This window comes from Panthera pardus, unplaced genomic scaffold (genome assembly GCF_024362965.1).
Source record: "Panthera pardus isolate Hobbes unplaced genomic scaffold, ASM2436296v1 HiC_scaffold_17, whole genome shotgun sequence".
NCBI classification, from domain to species: Eukaryota; Metazoa; Chordata; class Mammalia; order Carnivora; family Felidae; genus Panthera; species Panthera pardus.
Genome location: NW_026526732.1, coordinates 100,016,746 through 100,034,965, shown reverse-complemented (window position 1 = coordinate 100,034,965; position 18,220 = coordinate 100,016,746). Strand labels below are relative to the sequence as shown.

Sequence of the window (18,220 nt, the reverse complement as noted above, 5' to 3'; positions counted from 1 at the left end):
CATTGAGCCCAATGTGGGGCTTGAACTCACCAACTGTGAGTCCATGACCTGAGCTGAAGTTGGCCGCTTAACTGACTGAGCCATCTAGGCACCCTGCTAATATATTTTTTAAATAAATGTATATTCATTTTTGAGAGAGAGAGAGAGCTCAAGTGAGGAAGGGGCAGAGAGACAGGGGAAACAGAGGATCCGAAGCAGGCTCTGCGCTGACAGCAGCAAGGCTGATGTGGGGCTTGAGCTCATGAACTGTGAGATCATGACCTGAGCTGAAGTCGGATGCTCAACCAGCTGAGCAACCCAGGTGCCCCTTAGCCAATAGTTTTAAATAAAGAGGTTTTCACAGAACAATATCTTGCTGCATAGAACAATTTCCATAGAAAGGTGGTTTCATGAACAGTCATACAATCTAGCGATACTGGCCCCGTCCATCTACGTGAGAACAACAGCTGAAGCTGAGTGGTGACTGCACCCATTAGGGCATATGCCCCCAACGCATCAGTTTCCATTGCCCACATGGGGTTTGCCCGGCACTTATCCTGGATGGTTTTCTCATTTCTCCTTAGTCATGGTAGGCAATTGAGTTTGCCACGAAGAGCTTCATATCATAGTTCATTGTCTAATTGTCTACCATTCTAAAATTAGAAGCAACTTTGTAGAAGTGACTTCTTCAGGTTTGAGATTAGACTAGAATATCCTCAGCAAGGAGTCACTTAACCATTTATAGTTTTTCAGTAACAGGGAATTCTCCATGACACCAAGAAGATATTTTCACTCTCCCTGCTCTCCCCGCCTAGAATTAGCTACTTTTATTTATGTAAAACTCAAAGTATGTTCTGTAGAAACTTTGTTCCAAGGGATGTTAAGATTGGTGTTACATAAAAGAAAAATTTCAGTAGCCAGGTATTTATTCATTTATCAGCAAAGATAAATGACTGCTTTTCTTTTCTTTTGTTTTTTTCTTTTCTTTCCCCTTTTCTTTTCCTTTCTTTCCCCTTCCTTCCTTCCTTCCTTCCTTCCTTCCTTCCTTCCTTCCTTCTAGTGAAGGACTTCTTAGACCCTTTAAAACACTTATTGTGCATTGTTAGTCTCTAAAAGGAGAATAAACATGTAGCCTTTTCTCATATATATTTGATCAAAACCTATTTTCATGGGACTACCCTGTGGCACAAGTGTTCCACGGAATAACCTTAGAAAACGCATATAGGAATTCCTAGGGACTTCCAACTTTTCTTACGTGGTCTTATACTATTTCTGAAAAGTTGGTCAGAAGCAAGATACAGCAACTTGCTCCAGAACAGAAATGGTGGCTGTGATGAAAGTGGGTTGAAATCCCAGAATCCTGTCACCTAGTAGTAGCAGAATGCATATGGAATGCACACACTGATCACTAAGTTTGGGGGTAAATGGTCTTAGTTAAACCCAAAATTGTGGAGAAGGAAAGTGTGATCACCTTAAAAAAGGAACACGGATGTTAATGGAGAATCAATGATAACAAAATATATAATAATAATAATAATAATAATAATGGGAAGTGATAAGGAGATTAAGGAGGTAATTAATGAGGGTTAGCTTTATTTTCATAAAAAGTGAAAGCACTACTTTGTTTAATGTTCATGTTTTATATAAAAGTATAATATATGTTACAAGCATATCCTTTAGAAAAGCAAGCCATACCAGGGGTTAGAGTCTCATTTTTACCTCCTGTCAAAATTAAGTCCTAACAAAAGTGAAATGGAAGAGAACAAAACAAAAATTTTTCCATTATCATCATTAAATTATCATCATTAAAGACAAGCAGGCTAGTTAATAAGTCTCCTTTTGTACTCAGAATTTAATGTTAGCTAAAATATGTATATTAATGTTTTGGGGCCATCTCAAGAAGAATAGCACGGTCATAACCACTGTCAGGTGAGGAATGCAGTAGAATAGCAGTGGAGAAAATTGGAAACTAAAGAGTGTATATTCTAAAATCCCACTCCCATATCACAGGTAGCAACATTGGTGTTTATTTCCTACTATTTGTTAGTGTCCAATGTGTTTTTTATCATTATAATCTTATTATACTTATAGTTTTTATTATAATTATTTATTATGGTAAAGTATCCATAACAAAATGCATCATTTTAACCATTTTTAGGTGTACATTTTAGTGGTATTGAGTATCTTTGCACTGTGGTGCAGCCATCACCTCTCGCCATCTCCGGAACTTTTTCAACTTCCAAACTGAAATTCTGTTAATTCTTCCACAATAATTTTATTTTTATTTTTTTAATTTTTAAGGTTTATTTATTTTTGAGAGGGAAAGAGAGTGAGAGAAAGCAGGGAAGAGGCAGAGAGGGGGGAGACACAGAATCCAAAGCAAGCTCCAGGCTTTGAGCCGTCAGCACAGAGCCCGACGTGGGGCTTGAACTCACAAGCAGTGAGATTATGACCTGAGCCAAAGTCGGGCACTTAACCGACTGAGCCATCCAGGTGCCCTTAAAATAATTTTAATTCCATTAAAAATAACTCCCTATCCCCCCCTCCCTCCAGTCCTTGGCAACAACCAACTAGTCCCTTCTTGCTTTTTAATGAGTCTATTCTTTTAAAGACATTCTTTGGGATAACATCTTCTATCTGTTGGAGGTAATTCTATTCTTAGGAGTGGTAATGAATGCAAATGATCATTCATGATATTTTTGGAGACCCAGTTATGCTCATGCATCCACAATGGTTAAGGTCTTGTTTATTCACTGGGTCATTCATTCATTCAACAACAAATTGTTGCATCATATGTTGCCCTGGATTTCCCTGAGAGCAGAGCCTATATACACCTATATAGGTATACGCCTCTATGGGAGGTGTATTTGGGAAGTGATCGCAGGGAAGAGTGAGAGGCCAGAGGACTGAAAAAGAACAGAGAGAAAGACAGCACAAGGATGCATTAAGAAGTTGCCTAGCACTGTGGGCTGCTGTGCCTCAGCCCCCTGGATCTCTTGAGAAGCTTTCTGAAATGGATCTCATATAACTGTCTACTGACCAAGAGTGGCCCCACAGGCACTAACAACCTGGCTTCTGGCTTGTGTATTCTTGTGAGTCAAGTAGGTTCTCCCAGGATTCCACACCTTGGGCCAGTGAGGTACTGACAGATTTTACCTGCACAATGTAGGTGAAAGTTTGCACAGAACTGGGGGCTGAGGTGATGACTAGAGCAAGGGATACGCATATGTGGTGCTCCAGACACAGACATTGAACTAGGCACTGGACTGGAGCCATAATGGTGAGCAAAAGAAGGCAGGGGCCCTTTCTCCTGGGACTTACAGATGGTGACAGCAGACAGGAGCATGGGGGCAGTGGCAGAACTGTTATGCTGGATACTCATGACCCTGATGACTATGCATGGGCCATGCAACCACTTGAGAAAAGCTGCTGGGCACTGTACTAGGCAGATGGGTGAATACACTGAGGAACCAGAAGACATAGGCTCAGCCTCACGAATCTGGTGGGGAAGGCCCTGACAAACAAATAATTCCCACCAAACAATGAACTACCATTGTAACAGGTGCTGTGAATGAGAAGTTGGCCATATTTGGAGAGGCATAACAGGGGTTCTGGTAAAGTCAGTTGTGTCAGGACAGGTTGGAAGTTTTCTTCATAGAAACTATATCTAATCTGAGACCTGAAGGATGATGCACTATTAAATAAGCATTAATCAGACATTATAGCTCAGCTGCTAGGAATGCCCTGTAAATTATTACCTTTTTTTTTTTTTTTCTCAAATTGCTCACAGTCCGGTTGGGGAGATGAATGATGATTACATCATCAGAAAAAGACTAACTAGACTTAGGTATAATGGAAGCAAAGGGAAGCAGCCCCAAGAAGCTGGTGACGTTTCAGCACAGGAGATCATGTTTGGCATGGTCCTGAAGGCTTTGGAGGTATTTTCTGGGTGAGTCAGGTAAAGGACTCCATTAAAATGTGTTTCTCCAATGGGCAGAGGAAATTGCAGTGCAATTCATAAGACCTTAAAGAGAATTTCAAGTGTAGCTTTTACTTTTTTTAAGTTTATTTATTTATTTTGAGACAGAGGGAGAGAGAGAATCCCAAGCAGGCTCTGTGCTGAAGTGGGGCTCAAACTCACAAACCGTGGGATCATGACGTGAGCCAAAATCAAGAGTCAGTTGCTTAACTGACTGTGCCACTCAGGTGCCCTTACCTTTTACTTTTAGGATAAACTTTTTATTTATTTATTTTAAAAAAATTTTAATGTTTATTTTTTTCCTTTTGAGAGAGAGAGAGAGAGAGAGAGAGAGAGAGAGACAGTGTGAATGGGGGAGGGGCAGAGAGAGGGGAGACACAGAATCCAAAGCAGGCTCCAGGCTCTGAGCTGTCAGCATAGAGCCTGATGCAGGGCTTGAACCCATGAACCTCGGAGATCAAATGTGTTTATTATCACAGGGTATCAGGAAAAAATGTTTTAGTTATCTGTTGCCATTTAGGAATTTAGGCCCAGTATGTTGAGAGAGATTCTAATTTCAAGACAAGAAAAAAAAATCACCTTTTCGTGTGATATAGCCTAATCTCTAAATGTTCGTAACTAATTTGTTTTCAACATTGCCCATGGCAACAAAACACAAAACACATGTTTTGCAACTCCTACTCTGCAGTGTCTTTGGGCATCAGGGTCATATCCACCTAATGGCCACATAGTTGCACTGCAGTTAAAGGGGCTTGAAGGAAATTTGCTTCTTTCAGTGCTGACCTTGAAAACTGTAAAGTACAAGGCTGACCCAATGACAAGGTCCCAAAGAAGAACTCAGCAGGAGGGAAGTGGGGGTCTGGCCTCAGTTTTGATCTCACAATGGCAAAGGCTAGGTCTGGAGAAGCATGGGACTGGGGTGACACCCATCAGGACCATGCTAGCTTAGTCCTCTGCTGTGGAAAACACAGCTGAGCCCATGAGTGTGGACCTGGAGGGCTACCTCTCATGGCTTCAGCAACTGCATTCTTGAGCAGTGTATCATCCTATGGGGTTTATGGCCATAGCCTTTTAATTTATTTTTATTATTTTTGAGTGTGGGGGGGAGGTGCAGAGAGAGAGGGAGACAGAAAATCAGAAGCGAGCTCCACACTGACAGCAGCGAGCCAGATATGGGGATCAAACTCACAAACTGTGGGATCACAACCTGAGCTGAAGTCTGATGCTCAACCGACTGAGCCACCCAGGTGCCCCACAGCCATAATCTTTTGATAGGGTTTAAGGCTGTTTCATGACACAAAGTAGGAAATATTTCACCTGACATCTCTTAAACAATCATTCTAACTTCTAAAGCAGGAAAAGAGGCTAAGATTATCCCGTTCTTGTGTCTTTTTGATGTTTGCCAGACCAAGTTTTCACAGACATGATAACATAATTTGAGTGAATATGGATAGTCAATGTCAATCTCTCCACCAATAGGACCCCTCTCTGGCTCCTGTACCCTTCCACTTAGATTTGGTCTGGCAGATGTTTCAAGGCTAATGTAAATTGTGCATTTCTGTGAAGCATTTCTGTGAAAGTTCTCTGAATGCCTGATTCCCTTCTGTTGGCGCATCCTCCTGCATAAAGTGTTTCCATGTACAACAGCCATTGGGTCCACAGTTGGTCAATTATTGTTTTGTTTTTTTTAATGTTAACTTATTAAAACATTTTTTTAATGTTTATTTTTTACTTTTGAGAGAGAGACAGAGTGCCAGTGGGGGAGGGGCAGAGAGAGAGGGGGAGACACAGAATCTGAAGCAGGCTCCAGACTCCGAGCTGTCAGCACAGATTCCAATGTGGGGCTCAAACCCATGAACTGTGAGATCATGACTTGAGCTGAAGTTGGGTGCTTCACTGACTGAGCCGCCCAGGTGCCCCAAGTGTTTACTTATTTTTGAGAGAGAGAGAGAGCACACGCAAGTGACAGAGGGGCAGAGAGACAGGGGGACAGAGGATCCAAAGTGGGGGCTCCAATTCATGACCTGTGACATCATGACTTGAGCTAAAGTTGGGCGCTTAACCAACTGAGCCACCAGGCACCCAAAATGTTTACTTATTTTTGAGACACACACACACACACACACACACACACACACACACACACAGAACACGGTAAGCAAGAGAGGGGCAGAGAGACAGGGGACAGAGGATCTGAAATGGGGCCTCAAACTCAGGACCCATGAGATCATGACCTGGGCTAAAGTTGGATGCTTAACCGACTGAGCCACCCAGGCACTCTCTTGGTCAATTAGTTTTAAAAGTCAATTAAAGGTGTAACAAGAGCAATTTCTGTCCTGTTTGAAGGAAGGTATAAGAACAAACAATAAACTCATACTCCAAAGTGTCCTATGTAAACCAGGTGGTCAAAAAAATTCTGTTTTTGTGACCCTTAGAAGTAATTTAAGATGGGGCTAGGAAGTTGAAGAGGAGAGTAAAGAGGATCAAAGAGAGAGGATTCTTATGGAGAAAGTTCTTGGAGAGCTGTGACATTTCCCCTTTAATTTAGTAGGGGGAGAGGTGTGCTTTATCACTTCCCAATCCAAGTGAAAAAGGCTTTGAGGCAGTCACCTAAGCTTGATGTGTGTTCTCTGGGTTTCAGTGAGCTAGTGACTCTGAGGATGACTGTTCAGATGGTACACTGCACAACTGTAAGGTGCCATCCACACAGATGACAATGTGTATAATCTGTACAACTGTACTTGGAGACCCTAGGTGTTGACAAGCTCTTATGGCTAGAACTCTAAGCTGTTCTTTCACCAACATTGGGACAAGGAGGTGAGTTTTTCTGGTTTGTTGTTTGGATTCATGTGAGGGAGCTGGCCTAGAGTCTTCTTAAGAAGGACCACCAAGAAAGGGCCTTCTGGAGAGTTCTTCAGACTAGCAGCCTGAGGGTTGAGTGTAGGCAGTGAGAGCAGGCAGGCAGAGGAATGATCGCTTTCATCATGTGCTTTTCAGTGGGGATTCGCAATGGGGAGAATACCTCATGACAGACTCAACCCTGTACACCCAAGACCAATGGGCAGCCATGCCAGGTTGCGGACGTATTATCCATGGAAGACTGTGCCCTTTGTCTTAACCCGCTTGTCCCAGGCCCAACCCTGGAGGGGATGGAAAGGCAGTTAGTAAGGGGAGGCACTGAAAGAGGATGGACATCCACCTGTCCTAATGGCCCTTGTGTCCCCGACTCCCAAGACCTTGGGTTTCGTGGCCTAAATCAAGCCTCAGCTCAGGGAGGGGGAAAATATGGAATTTTGTTATTAAACTAAACTGATTATTTTAATTACTAAAACAAGGCTTTCCTTAAGACCAAAGGTGATCTCAGGACATTTCACACCCAGAGTGACTGGGAGGGCTGCTTGAGGCTTCATATAAGGACAGGAAAGAATCAGCCCACTCAGTGTGTACATTAGAGGCGATGGCAGAGACAAATTCTCTTTGGGCCCTGCAGAGTGCCAAGCCTTCTGTGACCAGAACACATGGGAAATCTTTCCAAGAGATGCCTACCCATACTGGAGATACTTTATTTTAACTTGACACATAGAGATACTCACCCCCAATCTTTTGACATAGAGCCAAGGCCTTCTGTGTGAGCACAGGTAGATGGACCTTTCTTAAATTCACGCACAAAACGTCAATTGTGAATTCAATTTTGGTTTCCTTATTTTGGACAGAAAAATTTTCAAACCTTGCCAAGCAACCTGAATATAATTGTACATGCATATGACTTCTTTTCTCTTGTCTTCTACAGTTGTCTCACCCATGCGCATTTTTAGATACTTGCATTTATTGGGTCTTTTGAAAGCCTTCAATGTAGCATTTCATGGGAACAGTTTACTTTTTGGACTCCTATTTCATTGGTTTACATAATGTTTAATTAAATTATGTAATTCAATAACAAGTGCTACTGGCATAAACAGGTTTGGGAACACACCCAGCTGCCTCTTGGTAAACACACAGCTGAACCTGTGGGAGCAGAAGCACATGGGTGTGCTGGATAGTAGCCACCACCTCGTGTACCCTGATCATTGGTCTGTATGTCTCACAGAGAGTATGCAGAGCACGGGATTTTCTGGTGAGGTGGTCAGTGGAGGTCGGGTGGGTGAGCCATCCACTTTTGAGGTGCAAAGTTGGAAGTAACCAGCATGCAAAAGGTACCATTCACTGGGTCCCTACTATATGCCTGGTGGGGCCCTGGACACTTTACACACATAAGCCCATTTACCTTTCAGAGATATTATTTCCCTCTATTTTACAGTCGAGAAAAGTGGAGTCTCCATACATTAAGTAATTTACCCTGGGTCACTAAATGGAATAGTCAGCATTTCCCAACCTAATGTGCAAATGAATTCCCTGGGAGGTGTGATTTAAGATGCACACTTTGATGGAGTAGGTCTCCGGTGGGGCCTGAGAGTCTGCATTTCTAACAGGCTCTCAGATCCTGTTGATACTGCTGGTCTGCAGACCATGCATTGGGTGCCTCAGTCCTACCCCTGAGATTCTGACTTACTTGTTCTGAGATGGAGCACAGGCATCACTGTTTTCTAAAATCTTTCCAGGGAACTTTTTAAAAATTTTTTTATTTTTTTAAATTAAAAAAATTTTTTTTTCAATATATGAAGTTTATTGTTAAATTGGTTTCCATACAACACCCAGTGCTCATCCCAAAAGGTGCCCTCCTCAATACCCATCACCCACCCTCCCCTCCCTCCCACCCCCCATCAACCCTCAGTTTGTTCTCAGTTTTTAGGAGTCTCTTATGCTTTGGCTCTCTCCCACTCTAACCTCTTTTTTTTTTTTTTTTCCTTCCCCTCCCCATGGGTTTCTGTTAAGTTTCTCAGGATCCACATAAGAGTAAAACCATATGGTATCTGTCTTTCTCTGTATGGCTTATTTCACTTAGCATCACACTCTCCAGTTCCATCCATGTTGCTACAAAGGGCCATATTTCATTCTTTCTCATTGCCACGTAGTACTCCATTGTGTATATAAACCACAATTTCTTTATCCATTCATCAGTTGATGGACATTTAGGTTCTTTCCATAATTTGGCTATTGTTGAGAGTCCTGCTATAAACATTAGGGTACAAGTGCCCCTATGCATCAGTACTCCTGTATCCCTTGGGTAAATTCCTAGCAGTGCTATTGCTGGGTCATAGGGTAGGTCTATTTTTAATTTTTTGAGGAACCTCCACACTGTCCAGGGAACTTTTTTTTAAAAAAAAACATTTATTTATTATTGAGAGACAGAGAGAGACAGAGCATGAGCGTGGGAGGGCAGAGAGAAAAGGAGACAGAATCCGAAGCAGGCTCCAGGCTCTGAGCTATCAGCACAGAGCCCGACGCGGGGCTTGAACTCACAAATTGTGAGATCATGACCTGAGCCGAAGTTGGATGCTTAATCAACTGAGCCACCCAGGCATGCCCCAGGGAACTTTTTTTTAAAGCTCACTTATTTTTGAGAGAGAGAGAGAGAGAGAGAGAGAGAGAGAGCAAGCAAGCAGGGGAGGAGCATAGAGGGAGAGAGAAAATCCCAAGCAGGCTCTGTGCTGTCAGTGTAGAGCCCAATGCTGGGGTTTGATCTCATGAGAGATGATGAACTAAACCAAAATCAAGAGTTGGAGGCTTAACTGACTGAGCCACTCAGGTGCTCCTCCAGGGAAATTTTATACACCGAGGACAGGTGATGAGTAGCTTGGACCCCAGTGAGGGCAGGAAAGTTGGACACCTGGACTGATAGATACTTAATTTTGAATACTGCAGCTAAATCGAGTGTTTTAAAAACATAAGACTAATAACATTTGAAACAATATAAAAGTTCATAAAATAAAACTTAAAACTCCTCCATTCCCTACATAACATGAAGAATTTTCTTAAAACTCAAATTAAACCATCCTTGCATACACCTATGTGACAATATTGCAATTCAGTGACATGTCACAAGCTTTTTTCATCGTTGGTACACGCAGAACTATTTCGTCCTTAATGACACTGCATTGCATCCTCTAGCGTGGTTAAGTCAGAATTCATCTCACCAATCTTTTATAGGAACACATTCAGTTGATTCTAATTTTTCAGTTTTATAGGTAACACTTTGTGTACATATCCATGGTTAGGTTGTTTTGTAGAATGGACTTCTAGATGTGGAATTCCTGGGTTATTTAAATACTTATTCTCAAATTGACCCCCACAAGGCTCACCAAATTACATTCCCACCATCACGTATAGAAATACCCCTTCCCCACCACCTTGCAACTACTGGGTATTATCAATCTTTTCAATGTTAACCGATCTAATGTAAGAGACATGGATCCCAATGATGCTTTAGTTTGCATGTCATAATGAATGTATGAAGATGAATGTCTCTTCATATGTTTATTGGACTTAAGCATTTCTCCTTTGGATTTGCCCCTTTAGTTATGTGGTTGCTTACCATATTATATTAATCTTTTGTCTACAATTTATGCTACAATTTTCTTTCATGACTTCTGAATTTTCTTTTTACTTAAGAAAGTAACTTATCCCAAGATTATAAAATAGTCACTGGTTTTTCCATCTACTACTTGGATAGACTTGTCATTCATTAATCTTTCCAGTCAGAATTGAAGACAGGAACTCTTGAAGTAGAACTCTTACTTTGTTTCTTTTGCTTCTGAAATACCATTCTCAGCACTATGCATGGAGCAGGCCATTGTCACTCCTGGATTTGAAATACCCCCTGTATCAGATAATCAATCTCACACAGTCTGGTCTCTTCCTTCCACCTCTTTCTTTATTTTCTGTTTTAATTTCTGCAGTTTCACAGGACTTTTAGAAAGACAACTCTTTCCTTGTTATTCTTTTTTTTTTTAACGTTTATTTATTTTTGAGAGAGAGAGATAGACAGAGTGGGAGTGGGGGAGGGGCAGAGAAAGAGGGAGACACAGAATCCCAAGCAGGCTCCAGGCTCTGAGCTGTCAGCACAGAGTGCCACACAGGCTTGAACCCATGGACCATGAGATCATGACCTGAGCCGAAGTCAGCACTTAACTGACTGAGCCAGCCAGGCACCCCTTTCCTTGTTATTCTTTTTTTTTTTTTTAACGTTTATTTATTTTTGAGACAGAGAGAGACAGAGCATGAATGGGGGAGCATCAGAGAGAGAGGGAGACACAGAATCTGAAACAGGCTCCAGGCTCTGAGCTGTCAGCACAGAGCTTGATGCAGGGCTCGAACTCACAGACTGAGAGATCATGACCTGAGCCGAAGTCAGACTGAGCCACCCAGGCGCCCCCTTTTCCTTGTTATTCTTTAGTTTTTCTTCTTTTTTAAACAAATTTCTTCTCTATGATGAATTTAAAATTCCCATGTCAGGTTCTAAGGAAGCCTAACTGGATTTTTTTTTTTTTTTACTGAAATTGCATTTTAATCCACTAATGTGGATTCTTTTTTTTAAAGAGTAACCTGTTTTTTAACGTTTATTTATTTTTGAGTCAGAGAGAGACAGAGCATGAACGGGGGAGGGGCAGAGAGAGAGGGAGACACAGAATCGGAAGCAGGATCCAGGCTCTGAGCCATCAGCTCAGAGCCTGACATAGGGATCGAACTCATGGACTGCGAGACCGTGACCTGAGCTGAAGTCGGACGCTTAACTGACTGAGCCACCCAGGCTCCCCTCACTAATGTGGATTCTTATAGCATTTTTAGTATTTGGTGTCCCACGTGGAAATAAGATATGTCTTTCCATACATATATAAATATGTATGGAGATATATATATGGATATATATATGGATATATAAAATATATATATATATATTTTTTTTTTTTCTTTACATAGATCTTGCACGTTTCTTGTTAAGTTTATTCCTGGGTGAAATATATATATTGTGACATCTCTTTCCAAATCATCATTCTAATTGATTATTGAGACTAAACTGATTTAAATATATTTATCTCCTGGGGTGCCTGGGTGGCTCAGTTGGTGAAGCATCTGACTGTTGGTTTCAGCTCAGGTCATGATCTCTTGGTTTTGTAAGCTTGAACCCCACACTGGACTCTACTCTGGCAGTGTGGGGCCTGCTTGGGATTCTCTCTCTCTCCCTGTCTCTCTGCCCTTCCCACACTCACATTGTCTCTGTCTCTCTCAAAATAAATAAATAAACTTTTAAAAAATTGAAAAAAATATATATTTATCTCCTAATTATCCATCTTACTAGGCTCATAAGGCCTAAAAATTTAATTGCTTGTTTTAGTACATTTTTTCAAATATGAAATTAATGAGTATGCAAGAAAAAAACCCAGAAATGTAGAAAAAACTACCCCGACAACCGAGGACAATTATTATCATTTTACTTGTATCAGTTTTCATTCTTTTTTTTTGCATAGCTTCTGCCACATAATTGTAATCACAGTTTAATTAACTGGTATATATATATATATATATATATACACACATATATGTGTATATACACATGTATATGTGTGTGTGTATATATATATACATATATATGTATATATATATGTACATATTTATGTGTATATATATGTATATATATATACATATATATGTGTATATATATGTATATATATATATATATATATGTGTATATATATATATATATTTATTTATTTTGGGAGGAGTGGGGAGGGGCAGAGAGAGAGAGAGAGAGGGAGAGAATCCCAGTCAGGCTTCATGCTCAGTGCAGAGCCCAACACAGGGCTCTACCCCACCACTGTGAGATCATATGAAGCATTTTCTTAAAACTCAAATTAAACTATGCTTGCATACACCTATGTGACAATATTGTAACTCAGTGACATGTTACTCACCAAACCGAAATCGAGACAAATGCTCAACAGACTGAGCCACCCAGGTGCCCCTAACTGGTGTGCTTTTCGAAAGAATAAGTGCATTCAATATGCCAACACTGTTGTACTGGAAGTTTGTTTTATAAAGAACCATGTGCTTGTCACTAATGGGCAGAAACGCTAATGTAACTTCTGCTACTCAGATTATTGGGTTCAGTCTCTCCTTCTGCTGCCAGCCTGGCTTGCTGGCATTTATACCAGCCAATTATAGCCCAGCGTCATGGAGCCCTCTCTCCCTCACACCACACATAGCTGCTGACCTCATCGCACACTCAGCCATTCCATTTCAGGCCTCTGCCGGATTCACTCTTATCACACAGGGGACATTGAGGTTGCTAGGAGTTTTTAATTCCATTTGAGAAGCAAGCTAGATCATGACATAGTCAAGATTTCCAAAGAAGTTGTTCGAAAACCATTTCTCACATGGCTCTCATCGACATAAACATAAATATGGTTTGGGTTTGGATGGGTTGTTTGCTGCTTCTTCTGTATTACTTTAAATTTGATTTCCTCACATGTTCATTTTGTGACTTATGCAGATTGCTCTTTATTCCTTCAGCTCTCTACTCATTCACCTTAACAATGAGGATTTCCTTGGCCTAATTATATAAAATAGGAATCCCCATCCTGACACCCCGGCCAGATAAGTCCTTCACATACACAGGCCTGGAGCAAGTGTGAAGGGAGGTCCACATACCATATGTCTCAGTATGTTAAAGGCCCAGCAGGACTTCATGTATACATGTGACCGCCTTGTCAGCCTGTCCTAGCTCCCTCCACACTCCTTCCCCAAAAGCCACCTTTGGCGTCTCCTTGGGCCTGGAGGTACACACACTTGATTTTTTCTTCTTATATGATGATTATGCATTTTTTGGACGTGTTATTTTTATGGCTTAAAACCCCAACTATAGGGGCACCTGGATGGCTCAGTGGGTTAAGCATCTGACTTCAGCTTAGGTCATGGTCTCATGGGTCATGAGTTCAAGCCCCACATCAGGCTGTGTGCTCATAGCTCAGAGCCTGGAGCGTGCTTCAGACTCTGTGTCTCCTTCTCTCTCTGCCATTAGCCTGCTCATGCTCTCTCTCTGTCTCTCTCTCAAAAATAAATAAACATTAAAAAAAAACCCAACTATATCTTTTTTTCCATTATTTATCTAGTTGATTGTTGCTGCTTAATAAGAGATATTTCTAGCCACCTCTGAATATGACTTTGTCCTTCTGTTCCACCCTTCCTTTTCCTTTTCCAGGTAAAGACAACCTTTTTCAAATCCCCTTGGCCATGTGACTACATTCTGGCTAATGAGATGGCAGCAGAAGCGGGATGTGGGACTTCTAGGAAGTCTCCTTCCTAGGAGGGAAAGAGGGAAAAAACACATCTTTCATTTTGAAAAAGATGTTCTTATTCAAGGTAAATGATTAGCTTCCTCTTTGTTTTCTCTTCTGGTTATTATACAGTCAAGTATCCTAAGTCTTTTTGAACGAATCTTAATTTGCGTTTCTCTAGAAAACTATCTGAAAAAGTTATATAGATTTTTAAGCTTACTGACTAGTATGCTCTTCAAGTGGTTTTATTCCCTACTTCATTTATAACTATAGACTCTTTTTTATCCATAATGTTACTTATACATTATCTCTTTTGGTGTGATCGTTTGCCAGGTTAGATTTAGTAATTTTATTACTTTCCAACTTTTTATTTTTTTTAAGATACCTATTTATTTATTTTAAGTAGGCTCCACACCCAACATGGGGCTCACAACCCTGAGATCAAGAGTCACATGCTCTACCAACTGAGCATATTTGACTTTTATTTTTAATTGCTATTCGTTTTTTCTTTCAATTTCTCATTTGGTTGGTTTCTGCCTTTATCTTCCTTATTTCCTTCCTTTCTTACCTTTTTTCTTTGATTTTATTTGTTATTTTTTGGTTTCTTGAATTTTGTGCTAGATCCATTTATTTTCAATTTTCCTTATTTTCCAATATATACACTTACAAGCATACATTTTTCTTTAGGTATGATTTTGGCTACTTGAAATAGCAGGTGTAAGGCACTTAGAAATGTTGAGGCACATGGTAGGCACAACTTTTTAAAAGTGGGCTTTCATGTGTCACGTAAAAGTCTTTAAAATTAAAAGAACTGTTTAAATTATTACCTTCACTAAATATTTTCCTAGTCACATTTCCATATATACTTACATTTCCTGTAACCAAATTAAAGAAGAAATCCTTTTTTTTTCTTTTTAAAATATTTATTTTGTATGCTTTTAAAAATTAAAGACTTTTCCTTTAGAGCAGTTTTAGTCAGGCTCACAACAACGAGAGGAAGGTAGAGGGATTTTCCTTATGCCTCCTGCTCCCACACATGCCTACCTCTCCCTTTACCAACCCCAACCAGAGTGGTGCGTTTGCTACAGTTGATAAACCTACACTGACATGGTTAAGTACCCTAAGTCCATACTTTACATTAGGGTTCACTCTTGGTGTTGTACATTCTATGGGGTAATTTTTTTTCCTATGGGATATTTTTAATTGTTGTTTCTTTTTCATTCCTTCTCAGTCTTGGCTGTTTGTCAGAATTACCCAGGAAGCTTGTTACCTGATACCAAGGCTCCAACTCAAATACTATCAGAATCTCTAAGCATTAGACCCAGACATTGCACATTTTAAAGCTCTCCAGATGATTCCCAGGTATAGCCAAGGCTGAGATTTACATCTATCTCTATTTTCTGTCCCATCTTTCCTAATCATAAGCCACAGCCCTTCAGAACTCTTAGAAGTCTAATAAAAATGGGTGGATGTAAATGTAATGCAGAAATTTTAATAACTTACATAACACTCTGGCAATATTTACTCATTGACATTGGAAATCTGTAATACATAATTGAACATTACTCCAAATATATATTAATAAATGAGTTTCCTCAGCAATTTGGGACAGATAGTTTCCTCAGCAATTAAAGGGTGAATAGATTTTCAGGCTAGTTCAGAAAAGCCTGTATAACCCACAATGTAGCTTAAATGGTTATTTAAACAGAAATGTATTAGGCACAATTGAATTAAGGACACTGTTTTCAAGGCTGGTGATCAAATAAAATCAGTTCTAATTAGAAAACAAAGTAAAGAGAGGGTAGGATTTCCCATATATATAAATGCTATAATTATTTTCCTAGTCCCTGAAAGGGGCATCCTGGTGTGGTACAAGCAGAGTTATCATCTCGAGCTGAGAAATAGAGGATTTCAAGTCCAGTTTGATTACCTGCCGTTTAGATGAAATTTGGGCAGAAGTCTAAACTTTCTGAGCCTTAGTATCTTTAAATGCAAAATGGGGACAACCTATCTTGAGGGAATGTTTCAGAGGTTACATTGTGTTGAGAAGGTGCTTGGTAGATCCTTTCTATGAGACCACTCACATTGCTTCTTATTTATCATTATATTAAACCTAAGATGGGGTGCCTGGGGGGCTCCATCAGTTGAGCGTCTGACTTCGGTTCAGGTTATGATCTCACAGTTCATGAGTTGGAGCTCCATATCGGGCTCACGCTGGCAGCACAGAGTCTGCTTTGCATTCTTTGTTCCCCTCTCTTTCTGTCCCTGCCGCACTTGTGCTCTCACTCTCAAAAATAAAATGAACATTAAAAAAAATTAAACTTAAGATATCCCTTTTTTTCTTTGCTGCAGTGATATCTCCAGGGCTATTCACTAAGCATGATGAATTGTATAACCAGGAAGGAAGAAAGAAATGCTGTGGTGGTTGCTGCTGATCTCAGGCCAGCTAGGGTTACTTTTTAGCTGAGCCTCAAGGAGGCATTGCGCAACCAGACTTTCTTATGTGCCGCTTCTTTAAAGGTGAAAAGTCAAGTCACACTCTTCTGTGATCTCTGTTTTCTTTGTAAAAGTTTGTATAAATCTTATAATGCATATAGGCACGCTTTCTCTTCTCTGACTGTTTTTCTGGCCAGTTTGAATTCGTGATTAAGATATGCCCAGAGTAGCTTCCCCCGCCCCCCAGGTTGTCACAAAAGGAGTCATTCTGTGAGTAGTAGAAAACTTATATACCAGCAATTCACTCCTAAGACTGTAAAGCTGGCCCGAATTGAGGATAATTGATGCCATCCCAGAGCCATTGTGGGGTTGTCCTCTAAATTAAAAGCAGAATGAGGTACAAAGGAACTGCTTAATTTATATTTGTGCCTAAGACTTATAAGAGACAGAAAGAGTGAGAAGCCTTCATAGTGACTGAATTACAGTATTGGGTTGTACTTTGATTGTGGAATGCCAAATTCATGCACAACTGTGGTCCAAATTTACATAGCTAATAAGTTTTACTGGTCTGAGTGATCAGCTGTGAATGAGTTTGTCCAGAAGAGTTTAAAATACTAACTCGTTGGTCCCTCACAGAAATGGTTTGCGGACCCCTGGTCTAGAAAATATGCAGGCAGCTCTGAGAAAAGAGGTCAAGAAGACCGAGAGCCTGAAATGTCTCAGCACTGCCACAGACCTTTGCCCATTCACTGTTTCATTTAGTCCCAACAAGTGAGCAGGATAAGAGGTATTTCCCCCATTTTCACAGGGGCAAAAAATGTTGTTCTCAAGATGAGAAGTCAAAGTCTACATGGCTAGTGAATGTGGGGCTTGAATTAAAGTCCAAGTCAGTCTGATGCCAAAGTTCTTTTATTTCTTTCAACAATATTTCTTCCTTCTGGGTACGCAATGTCAAAAAAGAAGTTCAGTTTCTGAATTTATGTACAGTGAGGAGTGGCTCAAGTTCAAGAACACTAATAGCGGGCATTCAAGCAAAGGAGGCCGTGAGGAACTGAAGGCAGGGTCCTAGACTAATGTTAGAAATAAGGATTCTGGAATCTTGGTGAAGCAAGAAGCAATCAATAGGATGTGTGTTCAGAGGCTTGAGGGTGAAAATAGGCTAGGGGAGGAAACATTTGGAGTTCTCCTAGGATCCTCCAGCTTCTAACCAGACTGGGCATCAGTGTGACCTTCGCATGCCCAGCCAGTCCAATGAACCTTCTGTTAGCTTACTAAGGGTGAACTCACATGTCAGAAATTAAATTCCAATCACTGCATAACATGTTTTTGATCATAGATACATATTTCCCAATCATCTGTCTTGATTTCCCTATCAGGTAACAAAAACCAGCTGGAGAATATGGAATATCTTATCAGTGGCACTGAGGCCACTGCTGAGATAGAGCGGCTGCCCTGTCTTGGCCCCAGTGGGGACCCACTCTTTAGTAAAGTCATTATGGGTCCAAGGTCTGAAACTGAACTTCAGAATCCAAAGAACAGTATTTTCATCGGTTCATCTAGTCATGATTGGGATTTAAAGGGCAGATTCATACCAATAAAAGCCAACTAACTGATT

At 40.6% G+C, this 18,220-nt stretch overlaps 1 long non-coding RNA gene across 1 annotated transcript in view; it reads left to right on the top strand.

Moving 5' to 3' along the window:
• Positions 1-17,501, top strand: part of LOC109271769 (uncharacterized) — a 28,452-nt gene extending 10,951 nt beyond the window's left edge. The window contains exons 2-3 of the long non-coding RNA XR_002082106.2: positions 14,094-14,254; positions 17,242-17,501. This is a non-coding gene — a long non-coding RNA (uncharacterized LOC109271769). The remainder of the gene's footprint in view (positions 1-14,093; positions 14,255-17,241) is intronic.
• Positions 17,502-18,220: the final 719 nt, after the last annotated feature.